The sequence below is a fragment of the Perca fluviatilis genome, chromosome 20 (assembly GCF_010015445.1).
Source record: "Perca fluviatilis chromosome 20, GENO_Pfluv_1.0, whole genome shotgun sequence".
Classification (NCBI taxonomy): Eukaryota; Metazoa; Chordata; class Actinopteri; order Perciformes; family Percidae; genus Perca; species Perca fluviatilis.
The window spans coordinates 14,286,999-14,299,157 of NC_053131.1; the positions used below are offsets into that span (position 1 = coordinate 14,286,999).

General features: G+C 39.3%; 1 long non-coding RNA gene across 1 annotated transcript in view; it reads left to right on the plus strand.

Annotated features, from left to right (window-relative positions):
* Positions 1-2,899: 2,899 nt before the first annotated feature.
* Positions 2,900-12,159, plus strand: part of LOC120549741 — a 56,978-nt gene continuing 47,718 nt past the window's right edge. The window contains exon 1 of the long non-coding RNA XR_005637423.1: positions 2,900-3,249. This is a non-coding gene — a long non-coding RNA (uncharacterized LOC120549741). The remainder of the gene's footprint in view (positions 3,250-12,159) is intronic.

Consider the following 12,159-nt stretch of genomic DNA (forward strand, 5'->3'; position numbering starts at 1 on the left):
TTCCTTCTCTTCTTTGCCCTCATCCTCTTCCTACTCCCCTTTTCCTCCACCGCCTCTTCTTCTTCCAACTCTTTCACTTTGAAGTTGTCCTTGTCCTCTGCCTCTCCCTCCTCCTCACCTTGCTCTATTGTTGGCATTTATTGTTCAAAACAGGTAATTTGACCTTTGACCTATTTATAGGCCTATACTAAAGCAGTGGTTGGTTAGTGATAAGTTAAGCAATTAGTGTTTGCACATGTGAGCATTTTGGTTGGTTGTGTTTTGGAAAAGGAAAGCAAGTCACTTCCTGTTAGATTGTTTGTGTCTTAAGTAGAGAATTGTGTGTAGTGTTTTGAAAAAAGTGTTTTATGCAATTGAAAAATGCAATTGAGTGAAAGGCTAAGAAAAAGCTTACGGTTTTGGAGATTTGGTGTGTAGTTTGGCTCTTTGAGTGAGAGGTTTCAAAAATCGTGTGACCTGTAAAGATTTTGTGTGTAAGCAGTTAGGGTAATGATGCACCTGGCTGCTCACCCAGGGGTGGAAGTAACACATTATATTTAGGGCCCGAGCGCCGACAGCGCTGAAGGCCCTATTGAAACTGAAGGAATTATTATTTTCCCGGCAAATTAATTGGCTTTTTGAGGGACTTAACATATTCAAAAACTCACAAAATTTGGCTGTCGGATCAAGTCCGGTGAAAATGTACGTATTTTAAGGGTTTCGGGAATAGGTGCACAAAAATGGCTCGCTAGCGCCCCCTAGAAAGTTAAGAAACTTTAGCCCCTGCAGTGAGTTTAACGTAGACTCACGAAACGTGGTACACATATGTAACATGTCAAGATGTACAAAAAACGTCATTAGAGCCATACCCTAAACCCAACAGGAAGTCAGCCATTTTGATTTCACTGTTAGAAATTTGTGCAATTTTGGCCATTTCCACATGTCGTACTTTAATGAACTCCTCCTAGAGATTTCATCCGATCAACTTCAAATTCGGTCTGTGCCATCTTAAGACGTTAAAGATGAAAAGTTGTTAAAAGAAAAACTTTTTGACATAGGGCGTGGCCGTTGCGGGGTGGCCATTTTGTGCGTTTCGCCGCCGAAACAGGAAGTGAGTGTAACTCAAGTGTACATTGTCCTTTTTAAGGATTCATAAGACTCCAACCCTGAGGACAAATAAAGGCCGATATTTACTTAAAATCATAGCGCCCCCTAGTGGCAACAGGAAGTAGGCCTAAAAGTCAAGGTGCTATACTTAAACGAACTCCTCCTAGAGATTTCATCCGATGGACTTCAAACTTGGTCTGTATCATCTCAACACCTTAAAGATGAAAAGTTATAAAAAGAAAAACTTTTCGTCAGACAGTGTGGGCGTGGCGGCCATTTTGAATGTTTAGCGATGAACAAAGAAGTTGTTGTAACTTGAGTGTACGTTGTCGTATCTGCCCGAAAGTTCTCACGATTGACAAGGGTCCAGGCCTGAGGCCAATATTGACTTTTGGTCATAGCGCCCCCCCGCTGGCAACAGGAAATGCGCCAATTTAACCACGCCCACTTACTCAGGACACGCCCCCTTTCATAACATTTCAACCGTTTAAGGTATACCCTTGTGTGAGGTATCATTGAACTCAGCAGATAGTTCCTTTTTTATTGGTGATGGTTTGAACCGCCCCCTATGTTTAAGCCATGCCCCCTTTCACAGCTCATGAAATGTATGACGTAGAGTCTTGTGTGAGGTATCGTTGAACTCGGCAGGGAGTTCCCTTTTCATTGGTGACGATTTGCGGTGTCTGAGTGCTGCACAAATGCACGGTCGCAAGGAGCGGAGTCTGCCGGTAACCCTGACGCGGGCGGAGGCGCAAGGGCCCGTCCATTGCTACTTGCAGCTTTAATTATTCTTGTTACTGTATTTTGTTTTTAACTTAATTAATTTACTTAAGTAGCCGACTTTTTATCACAACTACCGAACTTTGCTACATTTCAAGTCTCATCCGTTACAGAGTAAAAACAATTGTGGAAAAAGTCATGTCAAACTGGAACGAAAGAAATGTGATGAATCAGCAGCTGCAGCAGAGAAGAAGCTGTTGGTGGTGTGTCTGTGGCCGCAGAAGGAGACACTTCCATATGCACTCTCAGCTGACAGTGACACACAGAGATACATGCTGATTGTCAGGGAATGGATGGGAGGCGTGAACAGCGGTTGCACCCGAGCCGTGGCTAGCAGTTAGTGTGAACAGTACAAAAAATGCACAACAATGCAATACAATTAGCCTAGCCTAAAGATTACGTCCGTATACAAAAATATTCTACTTAAGTAAAAGTACTATTACTTTGCTGAACTTTTACTTAAGTACAAGTACAATTACCGGTATACAAATCTACTCAAGTAAAAGTAAAAAGTAGCTCATTTAAAATGTACCCAGAGTAAAAGTTACTTTGTTACTTTTTAACAGCGAGGGTAAATATACTTTTAAAAAAAATGTTTTTACTTATTTAATATGTAATTTATTCTTAAAGGCTACTTATTTGATTAAATCGCAGTCTTTTGCGATTTGATGAGGGCGCAAAACAACGAGACCTTTTTATTAACTTTTTTTACTCAGTTACGGTTTACAGATGTGATTTAAAATGTAGCAAAGTACAAAACTTCAAACAAAACATACTCAAGTAAAATTACAGATTTTTAAAAATTATTTTAAAAAGTACACACAAAAAACTACTCAATTACAGTAACGTGAGTAATTGTAATCCTTTACTTTCCACCTCTTGCTTATGCGTTATGGTTAGCATTATTTATAAACATATAATTTTTTTTTTTGCATCTACCTTAATTATTCACTCATGCACCACCCGGCCAGCACGCTAAGTGATCCAAATCAAACACACCTCCAATGCTGCGTGAACCAGGTGCATGCTGGGTCTGGCTAACATGCTAAAATGCTTATGGTGGATCCTTCTGCAGTAACTTCTGCTTCGCTGAGGAACTTTTACCTTCAGTGAGGTGTGTGAGGACTTTCTACTGTTTTTGACAATAATCCTTGATGTCACTGCAGAGCCTCATTCAGCTCAACGTTTTTGAAAACTTTAAAGCGCAGTGGGACAGAGAGGCTAGCTGGACAGCATAGCCTGTGGTGGAGTGGTTTTAGTGGGACAGAGAGGCTGAGTGGACTGGACATATTCCGCTTTGAAAATAAACGAGCAGAGAAGTTGAACCTAGAGCACATTGATGACTTTTCGGTGCACAAGACTCACAGAGTGACATTCAGACAGGTGAGTAGCCTACAACCTTCTTATATACTGTCTATGCCTACAACAACAACAACAACACGCTTTTCAACTCTTCAGATGAGAACGCCAATAACCACTGCGTTGCCTAGCAACAGTGTGTGCGCTCGCTACCTGGTGTAAACAATTTTTGCAGTCTCTTCTTTGCCGTAGTCTAATAGGTGTGTTTGTGGCTGCAGGGTCCGTGTAACGCTTATCAGTTCAATTTTCTAAGCACAAACGGACATTTGGAAAAACAGAAAAATGGGTTCATCCAATCAAATTAGATATTAATATCCAATTTTTTTTTTTTTTTTCGCCTTGACAAATAAAAAAATTGGATCTTTAACCTGTTTGTCCAATTTTCTGTTTTTATTCAGAGGATCAGAAATTTAGAAAATTAGAAAATTCATCAACATCCATTTATTTCCACTCAAAATAGTGGTGCAAATGATAAAGAGTACCACAAAACACACACGGGCTGGTGAATCTAAAAGAAAACAAATACAAATTAGAACTTCAGAAAAGTAGGCTATTCACACAAGTCCATCTTCAAGAAATAAGCATAAAATAAACAGTTAAAACACAGGCACGTGATTAAAGCACTAAAAGATCTCCTCTTACAGCTGCCGCCCCATGTGAAGGTTAGAGAGTGACTGAGAGGGAGTGCAGTCTTTAAAATGAGGGACCAGGTGAAATCAATCAGGTAATTAGCAAGAACCAATCAGTGATGAAGAATGGAGGGGAACGGAAGTGAGGTAGGTGACGGAAGTAACTGCCAAAATTGGGATCTTTATTACAAGCTTAAAATTTTTTTTTTGCACCCGCTGCGGTGTCATTTTTGTGCTGATTTTACATGCAAAAAATTATGTTATTATTGACATCTAGGCTATTTGTTTGCACTATTTCACCAGCTGATTTGGTGTCATATTCTTCTGTTATATTGATACTGATTATCTGTTATACACTCAGGTTGCTTTCAAACCTTTAGTTTGTTAGAGTTGCAACATTGTTGCATTTTTCATTTGGTTTGGTTAGCGTTCACTCTGCACTTTGTCAAGCGCAGCAAACATTGTAGGTGTCACGCGGTGGAAACGGTCGAGTGAAACTTGCAGTGCTTTCCTGGTTTCAGACATAATATGAGCGATGCCAAATGTATGGGTTTTCTGGTTTGGTTTAGTGTTTCTAATATTTGAGAAGAAGGCAAATAATATCATCAGATGACAAGACAGCGAGTGAAGGCAAGGGTGGGACCTGAGATAACACAGACGACGAGCCATGTATGTACATAATAGGTTATATTAGATTTTGAAAATTATCATCCATTAAGTCATATGTTTGTCAATTGTGTGCAAGGTTGAATTCATTTAAATAGCAGGCTAGTAAATGCACAGTTTGTTTAGTGCGCTTCCTTTATTTGGGTCGGATTGCGTTCTTACCTAAAGTGAACAGAACTATAGTGCACTTGTAAGTGAACCGAGACCCCAGTTTTCAAGCGGACCAGAGTTCAAAGAGCTTTCACACCACCCAAAGGAACTGGACTATCTGACTAAGCGCCCCAGGGTTTGGTTAAAACTGATCAAACTGCTCAGGTGGGAAAGCACCCTCCGATACCAGTTTTAGAGTGTATCATTGTGTGTGTGTCTGTCAGTCTGTCTGTGTCTCTCTCTCTCTCTCTCTCTCTGTCTGTCTGTCTGTCTCTCTCTCTCTCTCTCTCTCTCTCTCTCTCTCTCTCTCTCTCCTGGAGACACCTACTGAAACTAAGAAATAAGCAGCCGTGCAAGATGCAGTTATGCAACTTTAAAGGTGTAAACGTTTCGAGAATAGGTGTGTTCTGAGAACCAGCCTTGCCTTGAGATAGACTAAACTACATTTAGGTGAGCATCTTTGTTATGGCGCATTCAATATCTTTGCATAACCCAAACTTGACAGCTTGAGTGAGAGATATATGCCTCTTGGAGATTCACAGACCCTCAGATTCTCGATCTTCTCGATCGAGAGTTCATTGAACGCTACTGTGTAAATCAACAAAGTCTCCCGAACCTTCTTTATGTATCTGGACGTCAAGCTGCTCCTGAGTTTTTGTATAGGCTGCAAAGTGCCTTTAATAGAAATTGAATTTACTGTTGGTTTGGACATGAGGGGTCATGCTGCTGATGTTGTTCCACTAGTGTGTACTGTGTGTTGACATTTAATGCAATTTATTTTGTAGCCTAAAGATGTCCCCCCCCCCCCTTTCTTATGAATGGAACGCAGTAACATTTATTAAGAGTACATTTTAACTGACCTACTTTTTACTTTTATTTAAGTACATTTAACACCGATGCTTTTAGTTGAGTACAATATTCTTGTACTCTTTCCACCATTTGTAGACAATTGCTATTTTTTGTCGTTGAGGTTAATCAAGAGTGTGTCAAGACAACACTGTGTAGGATTTTACATACAAAATAAAATGATATATTATTAACACTTAATGCATGTACTGTAAGTAGCATTTTAATGTTGGCTGATGTGTAGCTATATTCAATACAGCTGATTACCATTCAGTAAAATGTAGCTACAATATATTTCTCTTAAATGCAGTGGAATAGAAGAATAAGTAGCAATAAATAAAAATACTCAAATGAAGTGCACTTTTTGTATTTGATTACATTTACCTAGTTAACTTCCACCACTGGTTATTAATTATAATAATAAATAATAAATATTAAATAAAATTGGTTAATCTTGCTCTCTGAAACCACTAAAACAACTGTGTGACATCAACAGCAAACACAAAAGGAAACATAGAAACGGTTTAAACACAGCTCATCATCACATGCAGTCATTTTGTTGAAAAGCAGACATTAGATGCTGCGTTCATGCCACCTCGGAATAACAGGCACCGCCCCCCTGGTTACGTTGTTTTTCCGACTGGCAGCGTTCACATGTTATATTGGCGTTTGGCATAACAACTTTTTGCATGACTGCCACCAACAGTTGGCCGTAGCCTAGAGCATCAGGTGTGTGAAAACATGGAGGCCACAATAACAAAAGATTCTCTGCTGTTTTGTTATGCGAGCATCCAAACAGCACATCGCCAGGTGTGTGTTTGTGTTATCTGCAGGACAACGAATGGGAAAAGACACGGATAATGTGTGTTTTTTTTATACATAGGCCTATTTATGAATAATTTTAAACATATTATGTCTGTGTATGTTTCTTGGCAGAGGCATTTGTCCACAATAAACAGTTTATTATCATTGAAATATGTTCAGTGAACCAAAGTCGCCTCCATCAAATGTCAGTTGTCGACAACGCATCACCAACTGGGGAACTCGGTTAGAAAAATCCAGCCCGAGATTCCCACCTCTGATTCCCACAGGAAGTTACGTGAATCGTGACGTTTTCACTCGGAAAAACGTTTTTCCGATGTCCATGAACGCACGGTAACACCCCAATAAGTACTGGTAGTTGTGTAATATTAGTTCATCATCAGTGGCAGTAAAAGTATTTTATTTTTTTTTTTTTTTTTAGGAGTAAATGTTGTTTTCCACCAGCAGATGTCACCAAAGAGCAAACATTAACCATGATTCCATGTTGCCGTGCCAGTCTGGCTCTGGCTGAGATGTGTTTGTTGTGTTCTCATCATGACAGATGGCACTTAAAGACAGCCATCTTTGATATAAAAGATAAAAAATATATACTAATCCATAAAAGCCAAGATCACATTGTTATATATATGCTACATAGTGTAATATACTGTAAACATATACATATAAACATATACAATGGGGAAACCAGGGAAGCCTTTCATAATTTCTGCAATTTCTGTTTTTAGTATGTGTCTAGTCACCTCCAAATTCCCATCTAGTTCAGAGCACACAGCAGACTTTCAATGGTGGCTTCATTATTTGCCCAGAGAGTAACTAATATTCCTATGCTGAAATACTAAGGTTTCTGCGTGTTAGCAACATGACATCATGACTTTGCATAAACATACACGCCACTTTCTTAAAGCTAAGTGGCGTGTTATCTGTATGCATTTTGAGCTATCCGCATGTATATCTATGCTGTATACAGCGGATGGCAGTCTGCAACGTCACAGCGTAAACCTACACAGTGGTAAAACCAGCATGCTAACATGCTCACAATGACAATCCTAACAAGCTGATGTTTAGCAGGTATTATGTTTCCAGGGAGATCTGCGACTCTACAAGCACCCTTTTAACTTTTTTGTGTTTGCGCTGTTTCACCAGCATCCATTTTCTGTTATACACTGAGGGCTAGATTTACTAACACTAGCGCAGTTTGCGCTGCGTCCATTTATGCGAGTTCGGTAATAGCGCACGCTATGCTTCCACAGTTTGCGTAGTATTTATCAACCCTGACACCCATCAGGCAATCAGCATCTTTCTCTGCCCACTAGACCGTAAATTGCGCTGTAGCAAAGCGGTACTGGTGCTATGATACGGATGAGTGCAGACAGCGATATTCCCACTGCTGATGCTATGACTGTTTGAAATGATCCTGATGCCAATATTTGTAATGTAGCGAGGAGTTTAACAACTGCTGGAATGGGATGTGAACGCTGAGTGGGAGATTCAATTTCATCTTTGATTTCTTCCAGTAACTCTAATATTGCATGTCTGCTTGATCTGTAACGCTAAATGATGTTGTGTTCACTGACAAAGTGAGATTCTTCTGTTAAAAATATTTTCAGCCTCGCCTATGTCTTCGTCTTGCTCAAATTGCTGTTGCCATTTCACCAGCGGCATAAAGGTCTACGAGGAAACTCGATTGCGGCTGGTTTAAAGAGGCGGAGAATTTCCCCCGCTGAATAGAGGCGCGCTCTTACTGACAGTCTTTGTAAATACCACGGAATATATAATTAGGTGCACTTTGCGCTTATCCTCCCACCTTTTTGGGTGGAACTCCCACTTTCCCCACGACCCTCCCACGAACGCATATTGAAATCGCAACTTGTCTCTTCTCGCTCATGTGGCAGACAATCTGCGATTTTACCCAAGTGCGCCCTGTTTGTAAATAGCCCGCATCGGTTACGTCCGTCTTTGCGACCAATTAGCGCCTGGAAACAGGCGCAAACGGCTTGATAAATCTAGCCCTGAGTTTCCAGTTTTGTGCAATGCAATCCAATTAAACAGCCCTACAATAAATAATTCCTTGTGATGTTCATATTGTTCAGTTTTGGTTTGGTTTAGTTTAACCTGCAGTTATGTGCTCTGTAGTATTTCTGGCAATTTTGGGGGGTATATATAATGACCTAAAAAGGAGTTCCCTTTCTAGAATCAGGATAATTGTGGTATTTTGGCTAAATACCTTTTTTAACTTGGCACAAAACCACATTAAAAGGGATGTAGTATTCTCCACACAGCTTTGCTTTGGGCTAAATGCTAGCATGAGCATACTAAAATTCTCACAACGGCAATGCTAAATTGCTGAGCTGGTATAGGCTGCTTCTCATGTCTCTTATTTTGTAGCTCCTCGGTCCTCGGCTGAACCGGAAGTTGTTCTGTCCCTCCTCGGTGAAGGCCGTCTCAAAGCTCTTATTTCTGCCCCGAGGAGCGAGCATCGAGGAGGGATCACAGAGGAGCTATAAGCGAGAAAACACGAGAGCAGCCTTCCTGGAAGCCGTGCAGCTGTGTACGAAATGTCAAGGCAATACATCTGCTAGCTGTTGAGATGTTACAGTCTGGGCCACAGTAGTGGACTTTAGACTTTTTCATGCCCTAAGTGCAAGATGCAACAACAACACAAGTTTTCTGAATGTATTCCCATTTTTTAATATACCTAAGCATGCTATCATTATTTATTTTACATAAACAGTATCTATAAACAAAGAACGAATGGGCTTTTTTAATGGTATTTCTAGAATCCCCATAGGAGCAGAAGCGGATCTCAGTAGCAAGCTCATTTCGCTGGTATCGTTACACTTCTAAACGATTCAGCACTTTTGGAAACGCAAAGCTAAACAGCTTCCACATGCAGGCCCCTGCTCATCCCCCAAACAAACCTCATACTGCAGATCTTCAAAAGCCTGGCTATAGCCTACAGAGACCACATAGTCTCCCATCCTGCCCGCTGTGGAAGTGCCTGACCCATATATGTAAATCAGAAAGTTGATTTTACGGTTGGGGTTGAATCGACAATCTAGATTCCAGTTCAAGAGCCATTTGATTTCTTTTAATGGGGGCTTCTAAACCTAGAACCAAAACTGATTCAAAAATGTGGTTGATTTTATGTAAACACTTTTAATTTAGGAGTAGGTGAAGTGAGGAGGAGGCAGTGGTGTAGTCTTCGTGATACGCAGGTATACACAGTATACTCACTAAGAAAGCTCCAGGATTTCAATATACACATATAAAAATGTGCAATGGCACTTAACAACATACTATCCATTATAATTTTGATATATTTTGAATTGTCATTTGTGTTTTTTTTTTTTCTTCGAATAGGCTGAATAAAGGTATTTTCACCGCTCAAAATTTCCCTGGGGGAGGACACCCAGACACCCCATTATGATATGCCGCCCCCCCCCCCCTCCAAAAAGGTCCATTCTGGCCCATACATATACAGTACAGTATACCCACTACAATACATTATACTACACCACTGGGAGGAGGGGAAGGGATTATTGAAGACATTTTTCTCTCATGCTGATCATTTTATTTTTTAGCTATTCAATCACACATCCTAGACTGCATTCCATTGTTTCTGTTATCTGATTTTCTCTTCTCATTGAACTTTTGTCTTCTTTCGCTGTGATCTGTATGCACATAATTGACAAAAGCAGAACAGAGAGAGCATAAATAATTTCACTAATGAGTGAGCCTGTGTCAGTCATTAACACTCAACCGCAGGCAAAATAACTGAGGAGAGGACGCAGAGCTGCCCAGCTTGTGCATTTCTTAACCCAGCACACATTCAGTTCAATTCCTAGAGACTCTGAGTAGAAATAAAGTTGTCTTTTAGTTGTCATATTCCATTTTGTTTGATTTCAATATCAAGTTAAACTGACTTCAAATCACCAGAGGAGCCTCAAGCAGAGGTGTCAGAAGTATTCACATTCATTACTCAAGTAGAAGTATAAATACTAGGGTTTAAAACGACTTCTGTAGAAGTTGAAGTATCAACTCAAGCTTTTTACTCAAGTAAAAGTACTGGTTTCAAAACTACTTAAGGTATAAAAGTAAAATTAATGTAAGGGGGAAAAAAAGCCATTAAGGAAAAAAGCTAAGGCAGCCCCACAGGGGCCTATAGTGCACTACCCCACCTCCACAAAAAACATGTTTCTAAAGGCCATAATGGTAAATCATACCTGCAAACTCAGAAGGGCTGAAAAAGGTGACACATCTCTTCTCTCTATTTTATTTATTTATTTATTTATATATATATATATATATATATATATTTATATATATATATATATATATATATATATATATATATATATATATATATATATATATATATATATATATATATATATATATATATATATATAAGGAGCACCTTGTTCAATTGTATTTGTCTGTTCTGTATGTTCAAAAATATAAAACAATAAAAAGTTGATCTAAATAAAAAAAAAAGGAGGTGACATTAAAGAACGACTTGTGTATTGCTAAGGCCATAGGATCAAAATTACATGATTTATTAAAAATGTAATAACAATAACTTATTTCAGGCAGCTACAGTCTGTTGTTACAATCCTCCCCAGTTAAATACAGACACACTTTTACACCGTTTAGCTGTCAGCATTTTAACTGTGTTTACTCCAGCTGCTAGCTGTAGGCTAATGTTTCCTGCTGTCGAGTGTAGTGTTAACTAGCATCCCGTGCAGCGATGTTTCAATTCCCTCAAACGTCAGAGAGAAGTGCAGGCATAATAAGTGGCACCTAATAAGGCACCGAAATCCGCGTTGCTATTCGGTCCGGAAGATAACGGTCGTTAAGGTACCGGTGCCGTATTATCACCGGGTCTGTGCAGGTGCGATGGATCGCGTACGAACCAATAGGGTGTCGGAATGGTATATGTTTATACTTCTCATCCATCCACAATCAAATTCACTCTATCATGATGCCGTGATTTATCTGGATAGGTTTTTTATTTTGTGTGTGTCTTTTTGAACGTTAACAAGCCGGTATGAAAACAAGCCGAACTGAAATAGGAGTAACGAGGCTATTTTTAAAATGTAAGGAGTAGAAAGTACAGATAATTGCCTGAAAATGTAAGGAGTAGAAGTAAAAGGTCTGCTGTAAAATAATTACTGATAATTACTAAAATTTCTACTTAAGTAAGGTAACGAAGTATTTGTACTTCGTTACTTGACACCTCTGGCCTCAAGGATTCACCAGGGCACCCACGCAGAAATGATTCATTAGGAGTTTAAAGGAACACAACAGCCTTTCACATGTCTTAAGTAGTGTCTCTGCATGTGGGTTGTATTTAAAGTAAATTGCAGTATAAAAGCAGATAATCTCCAGCCTTTTGTGGCAACTAAACATCACTTTGCCCTGTGCAAAAAAGTTGACCAATGTCTCCACCTGCTGTAAGAAATCAGTTTGGACAAAATGTAGCACATATAGAGTGATTCAAGATCTAAAATCATTATGAAAATCTGAATTTTTGCTAAACTTTCATCTGCCATTTTTACAGTTTTAACTCTTTCAGAAAAGCTTGTGAATCTGCACATTATACTACCTTCCATGGTTTTTCCACTTGGTGGCACTGAGGATGTTCATAGTAGTAGGTTAAAGTGCATTCTTTTTTAATGTACTTCTGTTAAGGTGAGATTTATCCAGCTATTTCGTGTCTTTAATGTATCCTGCCAAAAAAGAACAGAGAGAATGTGCAAATCCCCAATAATGTTTTTTTTAATGTATCACTGAATTCCTCCTCCCTACACAAACAAGACTT